This window comes from Nymphalis io, chromosome 9, assembly GCF_905147045.1.
Source record: "Nymphalis io chromosome 9, ilAglIoxx1.1, whole genome shotgun sequence".
Taxonomy (NCBI): Eukaryota; Metazoa; Arthropoda; class Insecta; order Lepidoptera; family Nymphalidae; genus Nymphalis; species Nymphalis io.
The window spans coordinates 6,312,997-6,329,333 of record NC_065896.1 but is presented as its reverse complement, the minus strand read 5'-3'; positions in this window follow the sequence as shown (position 1 = coordinate 6,329,333).

Below are 16,337 nucleotides of genomic sequence, written 5' to 3'. Positions count from 1 at the left end.
AAAAAAGTAATGCTGTTTCTTATCCATTTTGGTTTGCCGAAAAAGGTGTCTTACTCATCTAGTAGTAACTAGTAACAATATTGTAGCGAGCAACTTATTTCGTGCACAATACTTCTTATTTTAATAATAGCTTACTTTCAATTTTATTATAATGAAAATGTCAGTATAAAAATATAAAACAAACTTTAAACACTTCCGTTTAGAAGGGCATATAAGATTATCGCACTTAAACACTTACGTGTGTAATTTTTTCTTTTTAATTTTCACTTATATAATTACTTAGATATGTAATATTTTTAAAGAAATACAAAATTAAAACAGAGTAATATTTTTTATTTACTTTTTGTTTAATTTTGTCAATTATTTTCAATTAATCAATTAGACATACTTACAACAAATACATAAAAGTTTCATTATCGACCTTAAAAATCTCTCCGGTAGTGTCGAATTACCATCCGAGCGGATTACTATCCTATCGGATTATAAGAGGAATCGAATAGAGTGCATTTGTGACTACACACATTCAAGTACATTATAATATCTATGCGCAAATGGTTAGTTCGCCGCAAAGAATATATAAGCTGGCCTGACGCAGCCGAAATCGATTAGTAAGGACTTTGTCATTTAGTTGATGTACTGTAATGTACTACTCCAAGAAAAATAATAAATATTAAATCTGGCTGATATATATTACATACACTTTTATCAACCCATGTAAAAAACCGAGCGAATTTGTTTAAAAAAAAAAGAATGATTTCATAGCAATATAATGATAACATCACTCACAGGCAATTTGTATTTTTGGGAGTACCTCAGGAGTACTCAGGAGTACTGGGATGTATTGATCATTTATGAAAGTATAGTGTATTGATATTTCTGATAATAATAAGGGTTTTATTAATAAATATTAGATAGTAGGTAACTCGATAACATAAAAAATAATAATAACGGCGTCCCCGTGCCAAATTAAAAAGAAGTTTTCAGGTACCTCAGGTAGACCTAAGGTTGTATTTACCTATAAGCTTAATGCCAATAAAAACAAGTTTAGTTTTTGACAAAAAACATTTTATGACTAAGCAGTATTTAAAGCAGTGACGGCGTTGTTTTTTTCATTCATTTCATTCATTTTATAAAATATTACATCAAGATGTCTCAATAACTCCAATTAAAGTAATATTTGTGTTTCACTATTACTTAAATAAACTATTGGGAAAAACAAACTAATGGTCTTAAATCATGCATAGTGTAAGTGGAAGATTTGTCTAGATTAAGAAAATAAAGGCATAGTTTATGGCCTACTTGTCTGGTCAAATAATCATTTACACCGGAATATGAAGTAAATGATTTTTTTTTTAATATCATAGTTTGAGGCATCCAAACCTACCTATATAAATCATATAACAAAATAGCTAGTTTACTTATATTTCGAGTTAAACCTTATTTCAATCAGTTCACCTATCGATTACGCTTACTGTCATTTTGTATAATACTTTGAATAATATCATAAATATTAAATGTTCAATTAATTTGAATAGACTCTATTTCTGGTCACGACCAAGTACCGCATTGCATTGGAAATTTTCCAAAAGAGGTTAACGAGTAAATTGGATTTTTTATTATATTATTTGCCAAAAGCCAAGATAGTTCATTGACCTGTGATATCCAAAATTTTATTTATTGATATTAATATTTATACTAAAACAGTAACAGAAAATCATTTCTGTGATCTGGTTGTGTTTAGTTGTGTTTAGCGAATATATTTTTATAACCAATGGTTAAAGAAATGACTAAAAATATGGCTATATTCTCGATTTATTTTTTCGTTGTGGCTAGAAATGTGTTTCGAGTAAAGAAACAAGGACTACAGACAATAGAAGTTATATATGTCTCTGAAATAAATAATAACCAATATTTAAACAAATTTCAGCGTTTTTTTAGAAATTTATGGTATCTGCCCGGAACTTCGAGTTTTGAGAGTATTTACACTCACTTGCCTGGCAAAGCCTGCACCTGAAGTCCGTCCGGTCGTATCTGATAGCTGTCCCATCGGATTACGAGAGTGAAGGAATACGAAGTGTATTTGCACACAAACTTGTGCACTATAATATTTCCTACGTAGTTGGCTGTTCTACTGGTCTGTTCTCTTGGACATCATTAAAAACTCGTAAGCAAAATTTCACGCTATATCCAGTCAGTTAGACAATCAGTGTTTATTTAGCAAATAAAATTATAAATAAGTAACATTGTAGCATATTAAACAAATTGTTTGTTGTTGGTTGCCTGGAGGAGATCGCGATAAGGCCGCCAAAGTTGCATGCTAATTAGGTGTATCCATGCGCTTTTCACACTCTTGTGCATTCATGCATTTAATAATCAATATTATTATTACGTTCTGTATTTCCGAATTATCTATTTGATAATTCACGAAGTTGGTTCTCATGGAACTTTCACATGGTGTTAGGTTATAGTTTCGAGATGGATAAACAGGCTATGTATAGCCTATTCCAACCACGAAAGGAGTAAGCCTAAAAAACTAACCACAAAAGAACGAAATTAATCAAGAACTGTTTGTAGTACATAATAACCGAAACAGCCTGTGAATGTCCCACTGCTGGGCTAAAGGCCTCCTCTCCTCATTTTGAGGAGAAGGTTTTGGAGCTTTTTCCACCACGCTGCTCCAATGCGGGTTGGTGGAAAGTAGTAGTACATAATAAAGCAGAATAATTACCAAATCGCATGCAATTTGTAAATCCATGTTTGTTTACCTTTACTCCTTCGATGATTGGAATAGGATATAGCTATAGAGTAGGACCAGAAACGAAACGCCGGTGTGCTCGGAACAGGGCTGTAATGAAAGTGATACGAGGCTAAAATATGGTGTCATAGACGGGGCCAACCATTTTCGCGAGCGATTTGCAATGGGGACTCGAAGCGGAGGTGCTCGTGAATGCGGATCCGAGCGGCCTCTGTCCAGGGTCGGTGGAAGTGGAGCGAGTCATGGCACTAATCCAGCGAGCCCTGATTCGGAGGCGATCTGCGGTCCCCTTCTGACGAGAGTGGAAGCGATCCGCCCACACCTGAGTCGCTGAGTCGAAAGTGATCGCAGGATGCTGACATTTAGGCTGACGCAGGTGCTTACGTCGCGTACGCGGCTGTTTCTGCATACGTATGTGGGAATCACTCACTTTATGTTGGTAAAAGCATTTTTCCAGACACAAAAAGGCTATGTATCAAAGTCAAGTCAAAGTCAAAAATCTTTATTCAATATAGAAGTATTACACTTTCTTATTGACTGTCATAAATCTACCACCGGTTCGGAAATAAACACCTCAGACCTGAGAAGAACCGGCGAAAGAAACTCAGCGGGTTTTTTTTATATCTCATTTCTTTACAAGAAGTGCAATACATATATAATACTAGCCAAATGATATATACCTTTTTTTAAATTTGAGATAACCTGGAGGCGATCGTTTCATTCCCAGGGTGTGCAATCATTTAAAAAGTCATCGGATGTGATGTGTGTGTCCTTTAGCACACAAGCGTTCCTTAACGATTCTTTTAAATTTCACAATTGAATATTTTTGAACGTTTTCTGGGATCCTGTTGTAAAAGCGTTTACATTGTTCCATAAAAGACTTACTAACCCTGTGTAATCTGGTAATAATGGTTGTAAGCTTATACTTGTTCCCGGTGTTGACAGTATGTACGTCACAATTTTTAGGAAAATCTTTTATGTTTTTTCGTACATACATAAAACTATTAAATATATATTGAGAAGCGACAGTCAGTATTTTAATTTCTTTAAATTTACATCTAAGTGAATCTTTAGGGCCCAGGTTATAAATTGCACGAATAGCCCTCTTCTGCAGTACAAAAATCGTATTAATATCGGTTGCATTAGAAGAGTAGAATGTCATAAGACATTATACTGTGGAAATAACTAAAATACACTAGGCGAGCCGTATCTACATCAGTTAACATTCTATTTTTTTTTTAACTGCGAAAGCTGCAGAGCTGAGTTTATTTACCAATTTATTAATATGAGGGCCCCATTGAAGCTTAGAATCTATGGTGATACCAAGAAATTCTGTTGCTTCTATAGCATCTAAAGCTTCCCCATTTAAAAGTACATTAGTTTTTACAAATTTCACGTTGGGAGTACTAAATTTAATACATTTATATTACAGAATTTAATATATTTATATGTAAATAGAAACAGTTCGCAATATCAATGGTCTAGAGAAAAAGTGAAATTGGGCGTGTTTTTAGCTTAAGCTGACAAAACAAAAATTATTTATATTATTTCTATTGCAACAATGACACTAGTACTTATTTATTTCCCTATGTAACCTTAAAGTTTATAACCTTAAATCTATATTACAGTCATACAAAAAATGGACACATTTTATCCAAAAAACCTCCTCACTCATAAATAGGTATGTCTTGTTATACTTATATTATGTATTACTAACCGTCCCGGCGTCACACGGCTAGAATAAGGGTCTACATAAAACATATATTGAAGGATAAACATAGTAATAAAAATATTATTGAGCCTAGAACCTTGCTCAAAAAAGCTGAGTTGTGAATAGATAAAAAAAGTTAAGTCAGAATCGGATGAATGATTTAATAACGCATAGACGACAAGGATATAAACTTTCATTATTATTTATTAAAGAAGAAGAAAATTATTATAGGTACATTAATATGCAAAAAAGCTGTGTATAATTGAAAAAAAAACATACACTATAAATAAGTAAAACTAAAATTATTATAAAACTAAAAATTAAAATTAATAAACTAAAAATTAAAATTAAAATATAAAATTAATATATAAAATTATTAAACTAAAAATTAAAATTATACTAAATGGAAACTATAAGTTTTTTAAAATTACAATTAAAACCAGTAGTAGTAACCATAATTAATGTGACTGGTAGATTTACAGCTTAAAGATTCGATAATCAAACCAATCAAGGAAATCGTTCTATTTGAGGGCGATGAGTCAGAAATTGCGTTCGTATCGGAACTTTTCAATTTTCTCTCTATGGCAAGCCGCCAGGGAAAATTAATCTCAACTGAACTGCGAATTTTTCCGCTTTTACAAACGCAGTTTTTCCTTTTAAAAGAAAAAAAATACTGCGATTAATAATAACCAATGCAATAATTAACTATTACATTGGTATTATTAATCGCATATTTTAACCGACTTAAGAAAAAGAATTTATTATATCTTCGATGCGTTTGTCTTGTTTGTGTTTATTTAATGGCAACTTGACGATTTGAATGATTTCAACTGTATTCTATTGAAGTAAGCTCCCGAACATCTTTCTTTCACGTGTATGAACGTCTAGTAAGTCTTCCAGAAAATCTACTGAATCTACTGAAGTTTGGGCAAAAATAGTTATAGTAATGCAGCTGGCTTTACCACTCACTTGGTCGCTCGTGTAGTTGGCAGTGATCGTTTTCGATCATCGGTTCGGGATGGATCGGTTCGGGATGGATGCGGACTGCCCAAGATCGGGATGGTTGGCGTTCTATGGCTTTCGTCCAGCAGTGGACGGCAAAAGGCTGAAAAAAAAAATATAGACTAGAATTTACAAGCACAGAACACTTTTACTCAGAGAGTTTTAGAGATATTTGAATAAAACTATGAAAAGAAAACACTGCATGGATCCTTAAAGTAACACATGTTGTTAAAGGAGTACGAACAGGTAAATAGATCGCATCACAGTGGTATACTATATACTTTATTTGGTTTTAAATTGCCGTGTCTTCTAATGTCGTAATCAAGAATTTATACGTGTGTGGCAGGAAGAGTTAAAGTTTGAAAACATATAAGTCCCACTTAACTTTAGTTTTACTTTCAGTAGCTCCGAAGTAGGTACGTAATACTAATTATATAACGGTGTCACAAGCCACGTACATTATTTATTATTATACGTAGCGTTTGGTTATTCGTCAGACAAAAGGAATATACAAATTGAAAAAGTATTATTATATAATTTATAATCTTAAAGTAATAATATGTACAGAAACTTGAAGTTATTAATAGAATACTTAAATATTTAATTTATAGCGGTATTCATATTAACATCAATTTCAATCGTTTCAATTAAACGATTGAAACACCTGCGTGTTTGTCATATTTAGCCTCAGCCTCAATATATAATATATATATTAGGCAGACGGACAAACAAATGGGCCACCTGAGCAGTGGTCACCTCCATCCATAGACATTGGCGAGGTAAGAAATAATAACCATTCTTTACCTAGCCAATGCGCCACTAACCTAGGGAATTGAGATGTTATTTCCCTTGTGCCTGTAGTTACACTGGCTGAAGGGTACCCTTCAAACCGCGGAACGCAACAATATTAAGTAATTGTTGCTTAGCGGTAAAATATCTGTTGAGTGGGTCTGACGATATTTAATTTAAAAAAACTTGCGGAGGATCCCATTGTTTTTGTGTGTCTTTTTTTAAATAGTGTGGCACAAAAATTTTATAAATAAAAATAAATAAAATAAAATAAACAATATTTCAGATGAGTAGCATCCATAGTGGGTTAGTAAAATGTATTAAAATCTATGTTAGTGGACAATTATTATTTAATATTTGGTCATTAGTTCGTTGTCAGTTATACATTGTAACATATTAGTCGCAATGCAAAATTGCGACAACCTCATCAACAACCTAAAGCCATTATTACATTGGTTCTGCAGGGCAGGGCACATGTAGAGAACTTGACAATAAGCTTTAAAAAGCGTTGTTTTAACTTCCGTGCTACGTGTGAAACTGCTCGCCAACACATCGAACTGCCAGTGCTCTAATAAAATATCATATATATATGAAAGACCTCAAGTAAAAAAAAAACTCAAACTAATTTTATGTTGAGACATATTATATATATTCGCTTGTCAGTTCCTGCGCGGCTCTATTTCACGTGTGGTCTAGCGCGCAAGACTGATAAGTTTCAAAAAGTTCTTTCATTAATCTTTAAATATTTTTTTATAATCAATATTTATGTAAGAGCGACATATTTGTTTTTCTCTATTTTTTCCTGTTATTCACAAGCCAATGATGATTGCCTGAGACAATCGACAGATGTACTTTAATTTTCCGGTTTAAATGGCGATTGAGTCAGTTACAGACATACGAAACATCTTAAATAGGGTGTAGGGAATGGGAGGTGATCTCTTACCATCGAATCACACAGCTACCCGTTCTACATAATTAAAAAAACAGAAATAATCTAACACACGAAATAATAACAAAGTTTTAGCATTATAAGTATTCAGAAGGACTTAATATCAGTAAATCCCTTATTGCATGTACCTACGTATGTATAGCCTGTTGATGGTGGTAGTAAAAATAACATGTACATAGGTTTTATTATCCTACTGACTTATAATTTATCAATATGTAACTTATAATTTATCAATATGTAATTTAGCATTACATAAAAAACTCTCATATATTGTAATTTAACTTTATGCGCTGTAATAAAATAAAAAATTCTGGTCCCATTAAATTGCAATCGCTAGAATATCCGGTATATTTTGCAATAAAAGAAAACTTTAACGATCGGATACACAAAAACAAAGTGGCTATCCAAACACACTGAATATTTAACAATGTGTTTGAGGATTATAGCTGGAGGTTAATTAGAACATAAAACAATTGACTACTGAAAAGAGCTTCTCCAAATGTTCGAAATATACTCGGAATACATAAATTTAAGTTTTAAAATAATTTCTATAATTAAAAGTAAATATTAATATTTGCTGAATTAAATTGTTTATGTTTTTGTTATTTCTTTCTCTAATAAAGTAGTTGAGACATATGTGGATAATTATTTTATTATAGGTCTAACTAACCCTTTTAAACAAAACAAAATAATTCATTTTTTAATAAAATCGCTTGAAGTAAAAATAGAGTAAAAATGATTTCGATCAATTTGTAAATCCGATTTACAAAATAAATATTTACAAATCTCATATATAAATATTATTCTAATCTGAACATATTTATAATATTAGATGAAAACAAATAGTCATTTGGCGTACCTAAATGTAATAAAATGTATCTAGCTTCTTAATGTATGCCCATATAAATTGTCTCTTTAAAAACATTTCCGTACAGTGCTAGATAGTGTAACAGCTGCCAATTTCTGTTTTTATTCCTTTTAAACCGTATAAAACGTGGTAAAGAGGAACTTTTGCTTTGGTTTATCTATTTTGCGTGGTTGTCTGGTTTCTATTCGAAATTCGGTGCAACTTCAAAGCTTCCTTGATCTCATTGAAAAAGACCCAAATAAATTATTAACTGTTAATGAGCAAATAAGCAATTTAATTTTAATTTTTGTAGACCTCTTTGACATAGACTTTATAGGTGAATTTTATTTGCAGTTTTAGAATAAATAGTACCAAAGTCAATATTTATTGTATATATACTATCGAGGTCAACTATTGTCAAATATTATTATTGCGTATATATTGCCTTTATCGAATTCTATTTGCTAGATATTTTAAATGAAATATGATGTGAAATAAACACTTATTAAGCCCCTTTTTTACGCAGTAATATAATTAATAGGTTTATTCGCAAATGTGGTGTGAAGTGCAGGTGCCTAACACCTGTACCACACTCTATTCTTATTCTATTCTAAAGGTCCTTTTCTGTAGTTAAAATTTGAAGGCGTAACAAACAAATAAAATAACTTCCTTTCGCATTTAATCATATATTGTTAGGATGACAAACTACTTAAATATTTATGCAATCTTAGGTTATAAGAAACTTTTGTTAGAAAGGATCTATAAATAAATATATTATTCTGTTCACAGCAAAAGGTTTGAAGTACTAGGAATAGTAGGTGTGTTGGGTTGTTAATAAGCAAACGGATAAAGCCCCAACGCCCGGGGCTTAAAAGATAGGACGTAACCTTAGAGCCGTGGGCGCGTTAAGTGGGGTCGCGCGTGTCCAATTTCAGACGGTCCTGAGGAGGATGGCAGCTGAGATGGCCTCGCACTGCCGTACGTACTAACGAGGAATGCGGGGGGGGGGGGGGTGAGATCACCTTCATCCACTGATGAAAGCTTCGCCGAGCCTCGAGCGGAGCTCAGCACGGGAAGGTCCTCGGTTGCATCCGAAGATGCGTTATATCGACACAATCCCGTAGACTCTCTGAACTGGTCTTGAAGCTTACACTGCGGTGAAAAAAAAGCGAACGGGTAAGTTTTTTTAAATAATTCAAAGTAGATATATAGTACATATCTAGACACGCGGTAGCGTGTCTAGCCAAGTTCAAGCTAACAGAACTGGCGAGCAGCACCGTGTTACACGAACCATTTGGAGCCACTTTTGACCCCCTCATAACTCAAAAACTATTTCTCATAAACATGTGAAATTTGGCTAATACATTGAGACTTGCGAGATATATGTGTGCTTTAAATTTCATAAACACACCTCATACGGTTATTTAAATATTAACGCTCAAAAATAGTCATTTTTATCACTGACTGACCTATAGATCAAATTCTAGCCCAGTTCCAGATGACTTAGAAAGTTCAAATTTGGCATCCAGATAAGTTGGGTTGGGTTTTTTTATAATTTTATTATAATTTTTCAGTTAGTTGATTCTATTAGAAACACTTTCTTATAGTGCCTAAGTAAGTCTTAACTAAGTCAGATGTTAGGCTTCAATATATTATCCTAAGTTATAAGAAGAAACGATATTTTAAGTTGTTATAAAATATTTAATGTTGTTTTAAATAAATTTTAGGACTGACTATTGAACTTGGCTATCATTTCACATTTATGTTTTTGATGGCATATTTTAATGATTCGTCTGCTTTCTTCTTTCAGTTAAAATTTTACTTAAGAACGATGTCAACGTGACACTAGAACATATGACATTAGAAATTCAACTAATGGCCTCTCATGTGCGTGAACATCTCATGATGAAAAATCGTGTCATAATAAATAATTTCATACTTTAAGCAATTTTACACAATAACACCGCTTGAGTAATACATACATATTATTAAATTTAATTGACATAATAACTTCAACACTTACTTAGAGAAATTCTTATTTAAATGAGATGATAATGATAAATAAGACTCATTAAAAATCGGAATATTCAAAAATATTGAGTAATATACACAAAACATATGTCTACACTACTTGTTTTCAACCTTTTTTTTTTCAAATTCCTATGAAACTACCCTTGAAAGAAAACCAATCGAATAAAAAAGGAGTTATCAAAATCCGTTTACAATTGGTGAAGCTAATGAGGAAAACATACAAATAAAAAATAAGGCCAAATTGATAACTTCTTTCCTTTCGCATTTAGCTAAAATACCTACTATAAAAATCAATATTTAAAATTCATATTATTAATTCAAATGAATGCGTATTTTTTGTCTACCGTGAAACAAGAGTTTTATGACGGTACAAAATTCAATGTAGATAATTGTTTATAATGAATATTTACTTTTTTATATACTCATAATAGTTTAATATGTTGGAAAAGTGTTATCCAAATAAACTTTACTCGATAAGGTTTCTTAGAATTCTGAACTCTGAAATATCTTTAGCTTATTTTGATCTTTAATATAATAATTATTTGATTTCTTATATATTATGGTAATGTAATGTAATGTTAGTAATGTATTTGCTTATAAATCTGTACGAATATTTTAAATGCGAAAGTAACTCTGTGTATCTGTCTGTTTCGTTTTCAGGGCAGGCATGGCTTCATCTGCAAAGCAAGCAGACGAAGCCATGAAAACTAGTAGCGAAAACGTGTAGATCGTGACAATTGGAGTGTTAAGGAGGGGACTATGTCCTGTAGTGGATTGATATGAGCTAAAATTATATACACACATAAAGCTATCGCGTGAAAATAGTCAAAGGGTATTAGTAGGATATATATTAGTCTATTTTTAAAGTACAAAATAATGAAGGTCATTTGTAAATTTATCCGGTGTCATAATAAAAAGTTTACTAATGACAACATTTGGAAATTATTCCTTCATCTGTGACGCTGTCATGGCCGAAAAGAAGAGGCGGCGGCGAGGCGTAAATATTCGCGTTAAAAATAAGATGTTAAATTGTGATAATGGAAATGGTTTGGTTACTCAACTTATACATAAGTTTATATAAACAATCTGTAACAACATATTTGCTTAGGTTTGGTAAAGTTAAAACTTGGCACGATAAATAAGCTGGCTTAATTGGTCTCTAGCTTTAATCTATCTAGGTAACTTCCATCAAACGCTTAAGTCGAAGCTTAACATTAGATTTTTTTTTTATATTCGCCGGGAGGTCAAATGACTCTACTCCATCTGATGGTAAGTGGTAGTAGAGTCCAAACGCGACGACGGCCAGTACAGACGGGAAAAACGTTCTGCACTAGCCGCCTTCGACTTGCCGGCACGCAAGATGCCTCTTCACGCCTCGTTTGAAGGAACCCGGGTTGTAAGAGGAGGGGAACACGTGAGCTGGTAAGGAATTCCATTTATTGGAAGTGCGACAAAGAAAGGAGTTGCCAAATTTCTTTGTTCGCGATGGAATTGATATCACAGTTAGCACACAGGGAAGCAGGAATTAGAGAGAATAATTCCTCAGAGCACTCGCCGTGATACAGTCGATATAAAGCGCTCAGTGCTGCTATCTCACGACGCAATTGTAAAGGTTCAACCAAGGGTGTTTGTGACCTTTACGTCGCCAATAATGCGTGCAGAGGCACGTCGCTGCAACCGCTCCAAGGCCTCCTGTAGGTACTTAGCGGAGCCATCCCAAAGGTGCGAGCAATATTCTACGCAAGACCGTACCTGTGTTTTGTACAGCAGGCACAGTTGTTGTGGCGTGAAAAAATGCCGCACCTTGTTCAGAACTCCGAGTTTCCGTGAAGATGTTTTTATAACAGCCTCGATGTAATCCCTTGGACTAAGGTCGCAGCGAACGTCAATCCCCAGCATGGCGATTTTGCTTTGTATCACCAGCGGAGTACCACAGAGGGAGGGAGGGAAGAGAGGAAAATGCTGACTTTTTCGCTGTGAGAGCGCATACCTGTGTTTTCTTGGCATTAAACTCAACAAGATTATCATTAAGATAACAAGTTTATTATTAGATTATTATATATTAAATAATGCATACGTACAATAAGTACGGTTTTAAGTTCGTAAACATTAAAGTTTCTTTTATTAAACGTAACTATATCTTTTTGTATGCATATATATGAATACAAAATTAATACAGCAATCTTTTTTTAAATTTTGTCATGTAGCAAATGATAAAAAGTTAACATATTATTATTATTCTTATATTTATATAATACATGTTCTGGCGCCTAACATATACGGCTGGCGATCCCAAGGTCCTACGTACGTACGGCTCTACCCGGGATTTGAACGTAGACCTTGGGATCGCCAGCCATATATGTTATGTTGTGTGTATGTATAACATCTTAGTTCCCAAGATTGGTGGTGCATTGGTGATGTATGTGATGGGTAACATTTCTTACAATGCCAATGTCTATGGGCGTTATTAACCACTTATCATCAGGAGGCCCATATGCTCGTCCGCCTTCCTATTCTATAAAAAAAAACGTACATGTGTGCACTATAATCTCCTGCACAGGTACCTAGTCTCCGTCGAAAATGGCTACCATGGCCGGTTAGAAGGACATCATCATCATTAAAAGCAGCATTTAAGTTAATATTCTATTCTAACATCTTTACATTTGTTTCAATAATTGTTCATTTCAAACTTTACGGTTATTTTACTTTTCAACGAGTTGAAATACGATCCACATTAAGTTTGTCCTCTTGTTATTCTGTAATAATATAAATAATACTGTCTTAAATATGTTATATCTGCTAAAATTTAAGAATAAAAAATTATAACGTAAGTATAGTATAATAAGTATTCTCTAAGAAAAGATTGCAATCGTATTACTGTTAATTTATAAAAAATTCATTCGTAAGGCTCGAAGAGATCACGATTATTTTTATTTATTGTATAACATGCTTATAGGCTGAAATATTTGGCGAGGTGCCAAGACAGTGACTTTGATGGTGGGAGAAAAACCGTGTCTGTCTGTCCACCCGAGGCTTCTCTACGCTTGAACCGTATTGACCTACAGAATAACTGTAGGTCAATATTACTCAAGCACAAAGCCTACCATGAAATATTTTAAAAATGTTTATGTTGACTCTTGTAGTAAAAACAGTAATAAGGACCCTTATGTATATTAAAACGTATACATACTATATATATGTAAAAAAGTATAATTTAAATGTTAAAATAATATTTTATTTTCAGTAGCGTGATGTAATAAAGTAATAAATTTGACTTGAATTGGTCAATCTTTAGGTGAGCACATTTAAACAAGCAAACAAACAAAATCTACAGCTTTATAATTTTAGTCTAGTTTATAATCACTTATATCTAATTTGATAATTGTTTAGGTATTTTTTAAATTCATTTATTTGTAAAAACCATTTATAAATGTTTATTTTGATTCTTGACATCCATAAGCCTTGTCAGCTTGTTTGGGTGTAGCTTAAACATAGACAAACTAACTTAATATATAATGAAAACAAACACACATCAAAAATAATAAAAAAAAGTAAAACACTGACATACTCTCACTAAACAAAGCAAAACAAAGCTTGTTTAATATTATAAATATGTATGAACGTACATACTTACAATATTAAATATTATTAATATTTTTGACGAGCCGTTTGGCGTGGTTGGTAGATACTTGCTTTTCACGCCGAAGGTTATGGGTTCGATTGCCACCCAGTAAAGACATTTGTGTGCATGAACATGTCTGTTTGTCCTGAGTCTGGGTGTAATTATCTATATAAGTATGTATTTACAAAAGAAAAGTAGTATATGTAGTATATCAGTTGTCTGGTTTCCATAGCACAAGCTTTGTATAAGCTTAATTTGGGATCAGATGGCCGTGTGTGAAAAATGTCCCTGGTATTATTATATTATTAATATTATCATAATATATTAGGTATTAAGATTATACTGATACCTAGTATAGTTTTATATATGTTATATCGAGAAATAGTTTTTTTAAATGATTTGATAAGAACGTATTTCATTTTTACAAAAGTCATTGTTAGTATAATCTTTTTTTTTTGTTTTTCGCCGTTTCTCGTTAAAGTATTTATACCGATAAATATTAATGTAATATTGTTTTTAAGGCTCTTGAAAACCCTTTTTTTATTTTATTTTTAAATTAATCTATATTTTGCATTTATATAAATGTATGTGTGTGTTAACATAATATACGGATAGGTATTAATGTGTTCGAACGAGACAATACACCTTGCAGAGGCGTGTTTGTTTCGTTTTAAGAGATTAAGACTTTAATTAAAAGAGACTCAGGAATTTTCTAAGTAGTATTATACGACATCTAAGAAAGATTAATTTACAAAATTGTAATAAATAATATACATATATTTACTCTAATCTTTTATATTCCTGTCTGTTTTTTGATTTTAAAGTAATTTTTTTGTTAACTGCCTAGAGTTGATTCAATTTAACAAAAAACAAATAATTGCTTGGTTTTAAACACTAAAGTTGTCTTTTATTTTATTTGGAATAAATAAATTATAATATGTATATGCTTTAAAAGAGAATCAGATTAAACAATAGACGTCACACAACTCTGTTACCTGGATGCAAGAATCTAGAATCGTTGACATTATTATAGGAGGCAAAGAAAATATTCTTACTGTGCGTATACATATAATATTATCAGGCTTTATAGCGAAACTACTTATACATTAAACTTTAATTCACATAAGACACAACGTAGCTACTGATGTAAACAAGATTAAGACTTACGCGCAAACAGAAACTATGCGTACGAAGCTGGTATCAAAAGCTAGTTAAAAAGAATCATGAATAATTCTTGTAGGGTGGGTTCTTATATCGTTGTTTGTCAACGTTATTTTGCCTAAGGTTGTGCTCATATTGCCAATACTTGCTGACGATGTTTTAATATAATTATAGAGCAATATATATTTTAATCTTTTAAGTGAAAACTAGACCTGTAAACATGTTTTAACTTTAAGTTGAACTCTATTACTTTAACATTAATCATCTAGTGCTCAGTGATTAAAAAATATCACGAGAAAAGTTGCATGTATTGGACGACGCATGTTTATAAGTTTATCTATTACATGTTTATTTACTAACATGCACTGGAACCGTTCGATGGAATAAACACCAAACCTCCATAAATACCTTACCCAGCCGGTTAGAATCTATAGCGTGTTATTTTTTTTCTATATTTAACAAATTTTTGGAGCAACCTTTTAAGATCTAAATATATTGAGATATTGGATTTTTGCAGGCTAGTTTTTTGACTAAGTGTGTTGATAAAATTCAACGAATTCAACTGCTGTTTACTCGTAACTACACCGGGTTTAACGCAAACATATGTTATTTTTACTTGTACTAACGAAATCTGGCACATTGAAACCTACTTTTTATTGAAGCTGTAAGCCGGTCTTTGAATTTTAAGTCATAAACCTATGAACATATATCGCTTTTAATTTTGCTACTTGTTGAGAACTTTTTTTAATGTACGGTTGGAAAATTAAAGGGAGAGTTTTGCGTTTTGAAGGCATGTTGATTGCATTTTCAAACTTCACTTTCAATGACACTCCATTCGTCGGACTTTGCCGGAATATATTTCACCTAAAATTCCTACATAGAAAACAACCTATTTTTTTCTTTTAATTATGAATTTGATTAAATTACTGCTTAGTGTATGTACGTTAAGATTATGCACGTCTTCTTGGTTTCACAAAGTACTTAATGAATAATAAAAAATAATAAATGAAAAAAAAAACTGCTTTTTGGGTTAATTGAATAAAAGTGTTTTAATTAAGAAGAAAGATAATTTCTCTACAGAGATTGTATTCATGGACTAATTAACCCGTCAAATATTTAATCTCCAATATTGAAATAGCTCTAGTTGAATAAAGCAATGTTGCAAGTAAAAGTATAAAATCGTCAAAAATTACGAACGTTTTCAATAATACCTAATATAATGATTCGTGAACGAGGTGATTGAGTTCGAGGCTGTGTTAGAAATAAATAAATAAATTTAAACTAATATTATTTTTTATTAAATTAGTCTATAAATAGTTAAAACTATTGACTTGGTCGTAGGTGCAAACCCGTCTGGTTCTGGAATATGTATATTCTACCGACAAACAGTAATACTTAGTATTTTTCTGTTCCGGTTTGAACGGTGAGTGAGCCAGTGAGACTACAGGCACAATTGACATAACATTTTAG